The sequence below is a fragment of the Hibiscus syriacus genome, unplaced genomic scaffold (genome assembly GCF_006381635.1).
Source record: "Hibiscus syriacus cultivar Baekdansim isolate YM2019G1 unplaced genomic scaffold, ASM638163v2 tig00000340_pilon, whole genome shotgun sequence".
NCBI classification, from domain to species: Eukaryota; Viridiplantae; Streptophyta; class Magnoliopsida; order Malvales; family Malvaceae; genus Hibiscus; species Hibiscus syriacus.
This window is the reverse complement of record NW_024061783.1, coordinates 3645622-3660157: the sequence shown is the minus strand read 5'-3', so window position 1 is coordinate 3660157 and position 14536 is coordinate 3645622. Positions and strand designations below refer to the sequence as shown.

Sequence of the window (14536 nt, the reverse complement as noted above, 5' to 3'; positions counted from 1 at the left end):
TAATATTTAAACTATCAATTTTGATTTGTTTTAATACCTAAAATTTCAATTTTTTTTAAAACTTAAAGTTAAATTTTGAATGGAGTACTAAAATGAAACAAAAAACTAAAGTTTTTAACGAATGGTACTAAAATGAAATATAAACTAAACTTTAGGTATAATTTTAAAAAACTTAAAAGTTTAGGTACTAAAGCATACGAAAACTGATAGTTTAGGTATTAAACACATAATTTACCTAATAAAATAATAGAGTCCATAGATTTATTAAGGTGTCACTTGTTATCATTGAATTTTATGTTAGCGTTAATAAAATATTCTTCCCATACAATTCTAATTCAATATTTCTTTCCCAAATTTTAATAAAAAATTAAATTGAATCTCTTTAATTTTGATCTTTCCAAATTCCCACCATCAATTTACCAAATCTCTTTCCTGATTTTATATATCAATGAAATTTTTTATTAACGGTGATTTTTTCTTCAAAACTCGATAAGAGGAAAACATTTAAATATAATTTAGTATGTTTATTTTCTCTTCCATGTTTTATTATTCCTTTGGAAATTATTATTCTCATTTTTTAATTTATCGTATTTATCACATACACAAAGTCACAATTGTTTATCATCAATTGTGGTGCTTGAATCATATTGAAGACTGTTATTAGAATTCTAGGTAGATCACGTTTTCAAATTATTTCTTTTGATTTTTATATATTTTTAAATTCTAGATAATATCATTATTTTATTTTCAAATATTATATTATGTACTAAGAAAAATATGTTGGAAAACATTGATGTTGACACTATCATAAATGATTTTACATCAAGAAATGTTCGAATACAATATTTTTTTTATAGATATTTGTATGCTTAAATATATTGAAATTTTTATATTGTAATGAATTTATTATTCGTTTAATTTAATAAAAATTTTATATTACATATTTTTAAAGTTTTTATATTATGGGTCATTTTTATTTTCTCTCCGAGTAGAAAAAATAGTCAGAACCAGCCCTGACACACATTATTTCATAATAATTTCTCAAACTAATAAAATAAAAAAGAATACAATAAGACATAAAACACATCTAAGATCACAATTTTAATGGTGATTGAGTTATAATATTAGAGTTGTTATTTTATGATTTTATTTTTCTTGTTTTGGAAGAATATAGATATTGATAGGAAATTCTAGATTAACTGAGTTCTATTAAAGTTTATACCGAAGTAGACCTGGTTCCCTGCACCAGCTCTTGTAAAATGGACTCCGTCCCCGTATCGGACACTATCCCCTACAACATATTCATTCAGATATTAATGGTCAGGTATCACAGTCGGACTCTTCTATGGTAGAAAATATAAATGATCTTACTTGTTTGTTGTATTCAAAAAGTTGGGTGCGTCTGTTAATCGCTACTTTTGAAATTAAAGGTTTTTGTTCCTAACAAAGTGACCGTGTTCACCATTACCCGTAACAAAGCATACCATATTGGACATGTGATTTGTTGAGCGAAATGTGACAAAAAACGTTTTGAATAAAGATATAGAGATGATGATCTAGTTTTGATACCATAAGTATTTATTTTCGTCCGGAGTTAATTATTATTAGCGTTACTTATTTATTTTTCATTTATTATTTATTTTATTCTCATTATTTATTATTAAGACATATATTATATTATTATATGTTATATATATTACGTACAATATTATTTATTATTAAGATATATATATTATATTTTTATATGTTAGGATGAATCTCCCATGCTCGACGAGTACCACTAATAATGAGCATCATTAGTTTAATTTATAAAAATTAAAAATTCTAAAAGACACGACGTATAATTATAAATTAGTTGAAAATTTAAAGGTAAATTATGCCAGTGATCATCTAACTATTGTGTCTTTTCATTTTGACCGCCATTTTTTAAATTTTGTCAATCAGGTCACTCAACTATTTAAATGCATTCGATTAAGTCACTTGCCATTAATATTTAATGGAGAAAATGATATGACAGTTAAAATATTTGGTATAATTACACATTTGGTCATTGTTACTTATACATTCTATTAATTTTGTCCTAATTTTAATAAATTAAAATAAACTTAACCCTAAAATCAAACGGTGTCATGTGTCTGCCAAGTATAATGACATGTGTTACAATCCGATTGGAAAATTAAATTTATTTTAATTTAATATATTTTTCTCACCAATCAGAGGGTAATTGGTTCAACCATATAGAACATGAGTCCTCAAAATATAGTAATAATATCTTTACCACATAGGCTACTTAATTTGTGATGTAAGTTTAATATTCATTTAAACGTTAAGAGGTTTATTTGTTTCGAAACTTTATCATTGGACATTATCATAATGAATATTGTCATATCGAATGAATTTAATGATAAATGTAGACTAATATTCCAACTTTTTCTTCTTGGTTGTGAAAAAATCAACGCTTGTCAACGGTCGGTCAACGATCAATGGTTAACGAATGACGGTTCGGTTCGGGTTGAATCAGGTTGGATCGGGTCGGACAGGTAGGTCGGATCGGGTCAGACCGTTTCTAGAAACCCACCATGCGGTGGCACTTCCCCCACGCACAGCGACAATGCGTAGGGGCACGTTCAGGGACATCTGGGGTCGGAAAAATAGCGAAAAAAAATTCTATATGCTTTTTAAGGGGTTTTGAGAAGCTTACGAAGCTCGGTTCACAGTGGTGAACGACGGAGAGCTCGATTTCGCAATTTCGAAAACTTGATCTTCCTCACCCCTCACATATCGGCGGCAACGGAGACAAGATGGACACCGGTGGACTCAGGATGATGCAAGGAATACGATGGTGCGAGAGGTGTCAAAAACGAAATAATAGTCGACAATGAAACATCGATTAAAGATTTCCTACTAAAAGAGGAAAGTTTGAAGAGAGAGAGAATGAAGTTTCCAAAAGAGAAAACTTTCCAAATTTGGGGTTATATATTCCTAAAAAGAAAAAATGGTAAAATTATACCATAAGTCCTATAGTTTTTAATACTTTCTGAATTTGGATCCGAATTTAATTAAAATTTCACTTTGGTACCCGAATTTAGTTCTTGAAAAAAGTTTAAGAAAATTTTAGGCCCTAAGTTGGGGTGTGACAACTCTCTCCCTTAAAAGAAATTTCGTTCTTGAAATTTACCTGATGGAAATAGATGCGGAAACTCATCCACTATCGACTCCAATGTCTCCTAAGTAACTTCTGAAGGGCCACAGTTACTCCATTGAACTTTGACCATTGGAATACGCCTATTCCAAAAAACTCTCTCATCCCGATCTAAAATCTGAACGGGCTCCTCCTCATAGGACAAATCAAGTCTCAACTCTACCTCCTCAGCCTGAATGATGTGACCTAGATCTGGACGATATCGCCTCAACATGGATACATGAAAAACATCATGAATGTGACTGAGCTGGGGAGGCAACTCAAGCTGATAAGCAACAGGTCCGACTTTCTTCAGAATACGATACAACCCAATAAATCTCGAACTCAATATACACTTACGTCCAAATCTCAACACTTTCTTACATGGAGATACCTTCATAAAGACTTGATCCCCAACCTCAAACTTGATATCCTTCCATCGCTGATATGAATATGATATATGCCTATCAAACGCCTCTCTCAGGCGATCATGGATCAATATGACAATATCTTCAATCTCTCGAACTAACTCTGCATCCAAAGTCTTCTTATCATGCAATTTTGTCCAACAGATAGGAGTACGACATCGACGTCCATACAGAGCATTACACGGTGCCATGTGAATACTTGTCTAGTAATTGTTATTGTAAGCAAACTCGGCTAATGGCAAGAAATCTTCCCAACTACCATGAAAATCTTGAAGAGAGAGAGAATGGAGTTTCCAAAAGAGAAAACTTTCAAGATTTGGGATTATATATTCCTAAAAAGAAAAAATTCTCTGAATTTAATTAAAATTCCAATTTAGTTCTCAGAAAAATTTTAAGAAAAATTTAGGCTCTAAGTTGGGGGTGTGACAGCTGATCTTATGTATCAATTCCTTACTGATTGCGTGAATTTTTACTTCTTGGCACTGTTACTCTTCTTTTCCTTTTTTTTTTAGATTAGATATATGACAGTTGTGTTTAGGAGGACTTCACGATACTAAGTGATTAATAGAGCCGTAAATTCTATTATCTGCTCTGAGGAATTGCAAAAGTGAGAAACTCGGGAAACTGTTTTGGAAATAGAGAGAAGCACTCTTTTACGTGTGAGGATCTAGTTAGAATGCTACAAAATACTCGGACTTATTTTGAATATGATTGGGGATAATTTGTTTGCATTGGTAAAATATAAAATAAGGTACAAATAGAAAACAGAGCTTCCAAAGAAGCCAAAATTCCCTGCCACAGTTTTGTTTTAATGTCTCTCGCCTGCTAATTGTAAGTAATTTACCTCTATCTAGCACAACCCCAAGTCCCAACAAATATTGAATCTGGTGAGCAGTGAGCTAGATTCTAACTTTATCCTTGAGTGTGAGGTGATAGAGCTAGGTTCTATTAGGTCAATTGGTCGTTTCATTTTTTTTGCATAATGATTTAGTCTGAGGTGATAGAGGTTCGCACTGATTGTATCCTTAAGTTTTGAATAAGGGCCATGAGAACTAGTTAATTGAATTATCTTTTGTATCATGCATGACCAATGAATTTTGAAATTCTTAATTCAAGTTTGAGGGTAAAGATCTCTCCCAAAAGCACATATGTGTTTGAGTTGTAAGTTCTTGGTATAATTTCCAGGTTTAATTTTGATATGCTTCTTTAATGAGGTCCAGGAACAACATTGTATGTTTTAGTCTAGTGTTTGGTTTGAAGATTTTTTATTCCATCGCTTTTTTATTTTATTTTAAGATCATCTGTGTTTGTGTTTAATGAACTTATCGTCAGAAGTTACTTTTTCATTTCTTCTTTTCAATTTCTTTGCTGCTTAAAACCTGATTGATTTGGTAAGTTGTTGTCTTAAACATTTCAGGACCATATTCGGCCACCACGATGTCTGCTGCATCCAAGTCCAAGTCGAAGGATAAAAAGGTTGGCAAGGAATCTCAGAAGACTCCTTCAAAGCCTTCAGGACCTGCTAATGCAGGTAGTGGTGTTCCAGCTAGTGCCTATAATCCTCTTTTGGGAACATTCCATACCATTGAAACAGCGCCGCTGTCCTCTGCTTCACCTTTTCAAAGCAATGGTCATTTCAAAAACATAGATGAGACACTTGGAGCTGGTACTGAGTATGATTCTGTTTCCAATAATGACAGCTTGTCCGGTGAATCAGAATATCACAAAGAGAGAACTTCTAATCCTCACGTCAAGCAAGAAATCATACCTGGAGCTGACAATGATAAACGAGAGAAAATTCGTCAGAAGAATGAGAGGAAACATCAGCGTCAGAAGGAGAAGCGAGCTCAAGAGTTGCACGAGCGATGCAGTGGCTATCTCATGTCGAGAAAGCTTGAAGCACTTGCTCAGCAGCTTGTAGAAATGGGATTTTCACAAGATAGGGCAACAATGGCTCTTATATTGAATGAAGGCAAAGTGGAGGAATCTGTGGCATGGCTTTTTGAAGGAGGTGAAGAAGCAGTTAAGCATAAAGAATCAACTATTGGTTCTGGGAACATGAAAATTGACATATCAGAAGAGCTTGCACGGATTGCTGATATGGAAATCAGATACAAGTGTTCAAGGCAGGAAGTTGAAAGAGCAATTGTTGCTGCTGAAGGTGATCTAGACAGTGCAGCTGAAGCTAGACCTGCCTACACCGAAGGCAGAAGAAAGTGGTGATCCCCTAAGTACCAATAAAGTAGCGATGTCAGCTAGTCAAAACCTATCTGTAAGGCCACAACCAAAGCAAAATCCAACTCCTCCAATACAATAAAGAAGAGACGAGGGGGATTTTAACTATTCAAAAGCAGCAGTTATAGGGGGAGGTCCGTCAGAATCCACAAGTAAAAGTTTCCAGTCTTTGAAGAGAATACTACCGAAGATAGAATGGGCAAAACCCAAACAAAGTGCAGTTCTAGCTGAAAAAGGTGGCCAAGTTCTGGATCAAATCCTTCTGCTTCTTATTCCTTAGCATCACCTTTGCAGGCCTCATTTTCACCAGCAAAGACAGAAAGCCGTTATGTGGCTGTGGGAAATGATTTTAAAAACTTTCAGCCTTCAAATATAGAACCAGTTATGATGATGCAGCGGCCTCAATTTTTAAATCCAAAGCAGGTTCCAACTACAGTACAAGCGCTTCTCCCCCGGAACAACCTCCTACCAGTACTGTTGAAATACCAAAATCTAATGGCTTTATGCCCCATATTTCAAGTGCTAGAAGCCTCGTTTCCAATGGTTTAAGTTCAAGTCAGATGCATCACCTGCTTTATTATCCCCAACAGCAACAGTTCACATCCGACAGTGGTCCTGGAGAATCTCCACAAACAAGTCGAGGAAACGGTTTGTGGAGTAGTAGAACAGATGCATCACCAATGCTTGCGCTTGCATCCTCTCTCGGACTTTTCACTGATTTGAATTCTACTACTACATCAGGAGCCTCTTCTCTGGTTGACTGGACTAGTGGTAGCTCAATGGAACAGTTGGATTATACCAATATTGATTGGAGCTTGGACAGGGGGTCGTCGTCTTCTCCAATTATCGCTGGAATTTGGCCGGGACTGACATCTTCTACGAATACATCTCACATTTATTAGGCTAATTCAAACCGATTAAGTGCCAAACCAGCAATGAGATTGGCGCCGTCTAATGGGGATGGAGTGGATCCTACAGAAAGGTCAACTGTGGGCTTACATGAGTGGAGTTCACCATTTGAAGGGAATGATCTGTTTAGCTTACCCAGACAATTTGTTTCGTCTCCCTCACCTCTAAGTTAGGGAACAAATTTTATGAAATAAAAATGAAAGAAGAGAGACAGTGTGTTTGGATTTGATGCCGAGTGTTGGTTCTTGTGATGCTAATGTTTTGAGTTGATTACCGCTGAATATCATTCAAGTGAAAAAAACCTCCTTCCTCCTTCCTATTATATATTTTACCCTTATAATTATTATTGTTTCCTCTCATTATATATTTTACCCTTATAATTATTATTCTTTTTATAATTGCTTCTCCTTTTATATATTTTATATACCTTACGCCTTGAATGACTCCTCTGTAATCTTATTATAATTGAGTGACCCTTTTATATATTTTACCCTTATAATTATTATTGTCAAACGTGGTTTAGAGTTGACCACGTTACAATTCTCCTCCCTCCTTCCTGCTTTCGTTTTTTTTTCTTATCCATTGCTGGTGGCGTCCTCCACGCTCTGTGGTGGGAAAGGGAAACACACAACAAAAATGTCCATTTCTGTTCCACTCCAAACCCTCACTTCTCTAATCTCTCGGTCAAGGACTCCACCTCCGCTACACTTTCAAACCCAGTACCCAAAATCACTGCTTACACAGAGACTCCACCATTGTCATCATCACTTTCATGCTCCTTTGAGAACCTTCAAATGCTCCTCCCAGAGACGTTCTACTGGTGATGATCAGCTGCAAGAATATGAATTCAAGAGGCTCTTTTCAAACCTTAACCAAGCCACGCTCAAAAGAGAACCTGGTATGTCATCTATTTGTTTTTATTCACACACACACGCAAAACTCACGATATAATGCTTTCAAATTAAATAATTCATGAGATAATGCACTCTCCATATTATTTATTGAAATAGGGTGAAATCCACAGTGTGGCCGTAGGTCACCATGCCTTCCGGGCGACCTACTACGTCGTCATGGCTTCCAGGCGAGCTGCACAGAGATAATGGACGTCTGCATGTGCCATGCACGTCCCCAACACCCCCAACACAAGTCGCCATGCACTCCCAACGACCTTGTAGGTCGCCAAGCAGTCCCGGCGACCAAACTTAACCCTGCTCCCTCGTGCATGCGTTGCATCCATAGTTGGGAGATTCCTGCATCCATAGCTGGGAGATTGCAGCCAAGCTTTAACCCTCATGCATGCGTTGCATCCATAGCTAGGAGATTCCTGCATCCATAAGCGTTAATTTAGCTGCTAAATGCAGCAAATATTGCTGTTGAATTGTAGCCTTTCAACGCTCAATAGTTACACGATTCAATGCTCAATATTATTTGCTTTAACAGTCAAATTTAATGACGCTCTCCAACGCTCATTTTCTTTATATAGAGGATATGGGGGTTTAGGGTAAAAGTAGAAGTAGCACATATAGAAACTTTACTGAGAGAAAGAAAAGGAAGAAGAAAAGAAGATAAAGGCTCAAACATTCTTTTTTGAGGTAATTTTTTATTATTTAATTTAGTTTATTATATGAAATTATTAGTTTGTTAGCTTAGGGTTTAGGGTAAAACTAAAATTTAATTAATTAGTCACATCCGTGTATCATCTTTGTCTTCTTTTAATGCCTTTGTAGTAATTTCATTACTTATACTTTTTATACGTTTCTGTCATTGGAATTTATGAAGGCCTAGAACTAAGGTAGCGGAGTAGTTTTGCCTTAGTTTATGTTCTAACCCATTTGACTTTACCCCTTCTCGAAGCCTGCTATCGTTGAATTTTGTGTATACTGCTCAACATGTTTCCTCTTTATAATTTTGGCCGGGTCTTACGTTTCTGTCTATATGCAGATATTTTTATGCAGGGATTTATTTGCAGGGATTACTTACCATTACAGACGTGCATATGAGGATTGCATATGAAGATTGTTCAACTACGTATTTTATTTATTTATTTAAGTATGCATTGTATTTTATCTTTATTTTTAATTTTTTGACTGCCGGAGGTCCTCCACGGAAGCTGCTCTCAACCTGGCGTTGGGGGACAGCCTACTACCCTACCTCCCCCTTACCCCATTACATATGGGAATAGGGTTTTGTTGTTGTTGTTGTTGTTGTTGTTGATTATATTATATAAAAAATTAGTTAATTAGTTTCTTAGTTTAAGTTATTAAATATAAAAAAATTAATTAATTTGTTAGTATCTTTAAACGTATATTAGGTTGTTTGTTGAAGTTATATTATAAAAAAATTAATTAGTGCTTAATTAGTTTGTTAGTTTGTTATTTTAACTAAGTTATATTATAATAAATAAATAGTTTATTAGTTTAAGTTATATTATAATATATTAGATTATATAAAATTAATTTGTTTAATTTATTGTTGTTTAAAGAAATATTTTGTTTACACATACATGGCATTATTCCACAACATTTGCCTACGTACAGATTGATTCGAAGATTTGAACAAGAAAGGAAAAGAAAGGAAAGGAAGAATGCACAAATATGCAGGTAATTTATTATTATTTGTTGTGTATGTGTAAATTAGTTAGTTAGTAAGTTTATATTAGATAATTTGTGCGAGATAATTTCCGTTTAAAAAAATTGTGTTTAAAAATATTTAGTGTTTTTAAAAAAATATTTTGTTTAATTTATATTATATGTGTAAATTAGTAAGGAGTAAAAATTAATTGAATGAAATAATCTGGCCAACACATTATCTCGTGAAATAATTTTTTCGATAACATTATCTCGACAGTCTTACCTAACAAATGTGTTTGATATTTTAAAAAAATAAAAAAATATTATCAAACTAATATTATTATTATTATTATTAGTAATCATTATTAAATGATTAGTATCAAATATAAATCATTAAATATTTATAATAAATAATTATTAGTAATAATGACTAAATCATATTATTATTAAATCATTAAATATCAAATCATTAGATTAATAATAATTATTAAATCATTATTAGTAATATTAGTAATCAAACAATCAAGTTAAATAACAAATTTTATTTGATCGTTAATATAATAGTATATTATATATTATATTTAATTATTTAATGATTTATGAAATTATCTTATATAATTTTTTAATCTAAATTTATTGATTTTTTTATTTGTAGAGAAAATGAGCAACAACTTTTTCACGATTGTCCATTATAATGGACAGATTATGGAAAATGAGGTCGGAGTAGTTTTTCAGTCTGAAAAACCAATAAATATGATGTTTAAAAAAGACATCACATTTGTATAAATGAAGCATAAGATAGAAAGAAAAATTCGAGCTGTAGTTGATGGTTTGAGGTATAGGTTTATGATATGCCTCAACCCAGTCAGATATGTTGTAGTTCCACTTGAAGAAGATGATGATATTGGAATCATGGTTGGATTACATGAGTCAACCAATATAACAGTTATTGAGTTATTTGTTGATGTGCGTAACATATGTGATGTTCCTGAGTCATCAAGAGGTGTGGCTCAAAATCCATCTGAAATGGCTTTATATAGTCAGTTTGAGGAGCCGACATACAGGTTCCCGAACAGTTTTATGGCACTATTGGAAAGTGTAAATGAAGTCTGTTGAGTTAATCGATTGACGGATTTGGCCAAGAGGGGGGTGAATTGGCAATTAAAAATTTGGTGGAAGCTTTTGCAGAAAATTGAAAGTAATTGCACAGCGATTTAGAGTGGTTCGACTTTCTCAATCAAAGTCTACGTCCACTACCTTAGCTATCCACACTAAGGATTTTCCAACAAATTCACTAATTTGTTCTTTCTTTTGAGGCCAAAGAGATAACCTTACAACACCCTCAAGAATATACCCCAATTCTTGAGAACACTCTTTCCCAAAGAGAAGATTACAAATTTGCAAACTTATAGGAAAACCTCACAAGGTAAGATGTTTGCATAATTCTAGAACAAGAAAAGAACACTCAAAGATAATTACAAATGAGCACAAATGGTGTTCTTGAAAGCAAAATGAATATTGAAAGGAAAATTGGCTTGATTTGCACAAACTTGGTGTTTGATGCTTTCTCTCTTGTTTCTCTATAATTTCTTGTTGATCAAGGGCTTCAGAACTTGTTTAAATACACCTTGAATCACTTCTGAACGTTGGGGATGACTAGTGAAGATCATATAGCCGTTTTAGTGTGAAAACAATTAATAAAACAGCTTGGAGCGTGGGGGGAATCGGTTCCCCCTCATAGGGGATCGGTTCCCTAAGTGTAAAATTCAAATATTTCGACCGTTGAACAGGGGGGAATCGGTACCCCCTATGGGGGAATCGGTTCCCTCCGAGCATTCTGGAAATCTCGGAGCCAAACCATTCAGGGGGGAATCGGTACCCCCTTGGGGGGAATCAGTTCCCTCTGAGCAATCTGGAATTTTTGGCTTTGAAATGGTTCAAAATACTTTGAAAGATTATTTTGAAATTGTTTTAAGATTAAAACTTAATTTTACACTTAAGTAAGGATTAAAAATGATTTTTGAAATATTTGGAGTAATGTTTTGATATTCGAATAATTATATCGAATATACTTAGAAAATCATTTTGGAAAATGTTAAAATTCATTTAACTTAATTTGTTATATCGAAATATCAAAATGTTTTCAACAAAGTCGGAGGGACATCTGCAACAGCAGAGTATGAGACGAGAAACATACCAGAATTGGTTGTTGATATTGATGCTGAAAATCGATGGGGAGAAATTCATGATGATTCAAGCGAAGATGAAGAAACCGAAGAACCCATTTTGGGCGACGATTAAAATATTTTCGGTGGAGATGCAATTGATGAAGTTTCGGCACCGTATGAAGCTACTTCTCACATGTTTGAGATAGACTATGATGCGATGAGGGCACCTGAATTCCCAGACATGCCACATTTACCTCCGTACCAAATGACTGAATCATTCGATAATTCCAATGAATTTTCAGTTGGGGTACAATTCAGAGGAAAAAATGAAGCTACCCTGGCGATTAAAGAGTACTGCATCAAATGCCATGTTGATGTCCATGTTGCAGAGTCCAACCAGAAAACCCTATACGCGAAGTGTGTAAAATATGGCCCAGAGTGAAAGTGGAAGATCAGAGTGTCGAAAAATCAAAGGCACGATGTTTGGGTCATCACGAGGTACAATGGTCAGCACACATGTTTGCGAAACTCCATCGAACAAGACCACCGACTATTGGACTCCGATGTAATATGCAAATACATGAAGGCGATGGTTGAAAAGGATCCAAGGATATCTTGTTCAGTGTTAGCTGCACCTATTCGAAGCCAATTTGGATATCAAGTAAAATATGGCAAGGTGTGGAATGCAAAGATGAAGGCAATGAAGCTGACGTATGGAGATTGGGATACATCGTACAATGAGCTACCACATTTGCTACAAGCAATGAAGCAATTTATCCCAGGAATCATAGTGAAGTCTCAAACCATGGCTGCATATGACGAAGAAGGTCAACTTCTGGTAGGGAAGAAAATATTTCATAGACTATTTTGGGCATTCAAGGCATGTATTGAAGGATTTCCATTTTGCAAACGTATGATCCAAGTAGATGGTACGTGGCTGTATGGTCAATAGAGGCATGTACTTTTAATGGCAGTTGCTCAAGATGGTGAGCAGAATATCTTCCCAATTGCATTCGCCATTGTTGAGGGAGAGACAACAGAGGCTTGGGATTTCTTTATGACCAATCTACGTCAATATGTCGTTCGTGAAGATGGAGTTTGCTTGATATCCGATAGAGGAACGGGTATTTTGGCGGCAATTGAACGATCAGGAAGTCGTTGGATACCTCCATATGCATATCCGACATTTTGTATCCGTCATATTGGCAAGAATAGTATCGACCAATTTCATAACATATACATTCGTAGCGAGATAGTCAGTATTGGTAAGTTTTATTTTCAATATTTGTGCATTTTTACGTGGTTTTTTTAATTACGGTTTAACACAATATATTATGAAACAAGATACGAACTACGTCGACCAAATTTTGACAAGAGATTGGAGAATTTGAAGGTATTTTACAATGATCAGCGTGTTTGGAAGTGAGCTTCAAAAATACCGCGGGAAAAATGGTCGCAAGCATACGATGAAGGTCGGAGATACGGACATATGACCACAAACCTTGCTGAGACCATTAATTCGATACTAAAAGGTACACGCCATCTCCCAATAGTGAGTGTGGTGAAAGAGACATACTTTAGATTGGCTAAAGTTTGGTCGGATAAAGGCAAGAAAATTGAGAGTCTCATAAATAGAGGTAAAACTTGGGCTCCTACAGTGGCGGAGTCAATGGAAGCAAATGAGCGATTGGAAACATCAATGGTTGTTCATAATTTCGACCTAGTTGGTCATACTTTTGTCATGTCGTGCATACGCCGTAACGTCGGAAGAGAATACCAAACATTTAGAGTTGATTTACGACACAAATGGTGTGATTGTGGTCGTTTCAAGCATGGAAATATCCATGTGCTCATGCAGTCGCTGCATGTATGTATGATGGTGTAAGCGCATACACTTATGTTGATGAATGCTTTCACCTACGTAGGATATTAAATGTCTACAGCTATGCGTTCAGACAGATCCCGAATGAATCATATTGGCCCAAAAAAGATCATGATGAATGGCTGCCAAATCCAATGCTTCGCAGAAGTCCAAAAGGTCGACCTGAGTCCACTCGTATTCATACCAGTATGGATTTCCATGCTAGAGAGAGAGGTCAAGCAAAGAGATGCGGATTATGTAGGGGTGAATGCCATTCAAAAAATAATTGTCATAATTTACCAAGATATAAGCCTCATCATTAGTAATCATATATGTATTTCTATGTATTTATCCGGATTTAATTTTGTAATGATTTATAATTCGAGGACTTGAACATATTCGAATGGACGTGTGGTTCAATTAACGCCATTTTCGTTACATAACTAATACTCATCCATGGAACACTTGTTTGATTTGTAATAATGATATGATTTGATTTAGTAATGATTTGTTAATCATGATTTAATAATGAATTTATATTTAAAATTATAATAATTATTTAGTAATGATTAGTAATAATGAAATTATTATTATTAATATTTAATGATTTGGTAGTAATGATTAGTAATAATTAAATTATTGTTAATATTTAATGATTTGATAGTAATGATTTAGTAATTATTAGTAATAATGAAATTACGATTTTAATATTTAATGATTTGATGATTTAGTAATGATTTTAATATTATGATTTAATAATGATTTAATAATGATTTAGTAATGATTTTAATATTATGATTTAGTAATGATTTTAATATTATGATTTAATAATGATTTAGTAATAATCATTATAATAATGATTTAATAATGATTTTAATATTTAATGATTTGATGATTTAGTAATGATTTTATAATAATTATTATAATAATGATTTAGTAATAATCATTATAATAATGATTTAATAATAATGATAATAATGATTTAATAATAATCATTATAATAATGATTTAATAATGATTTAGTAATAATTTTATAATAATGATTTAATAATTATTGCTAATAATTATGGAATAATAACAAATGAGTGTATTAGTGTGGACTACTCGAATTTAAATTTATAAATAGTCGAATTTATTAATGATTTTTAAATATTTAATTATTTGATACTAATGATTTACTAATT

The 14536-nt window shown here is 33.8% G+C and overlaps 1 pseudogene; it reads left to right on the top strand.

Moving 5' to 3' along the window:
* Window positions 1-4821: 4821 nt before the first annotated feature.
* On the top strand, window positions 4822-6926 carry LOC120191284 (annotated as a pseudogene).
* Window positions 6927-14536: the final 7610 nt, after the last annotated feature.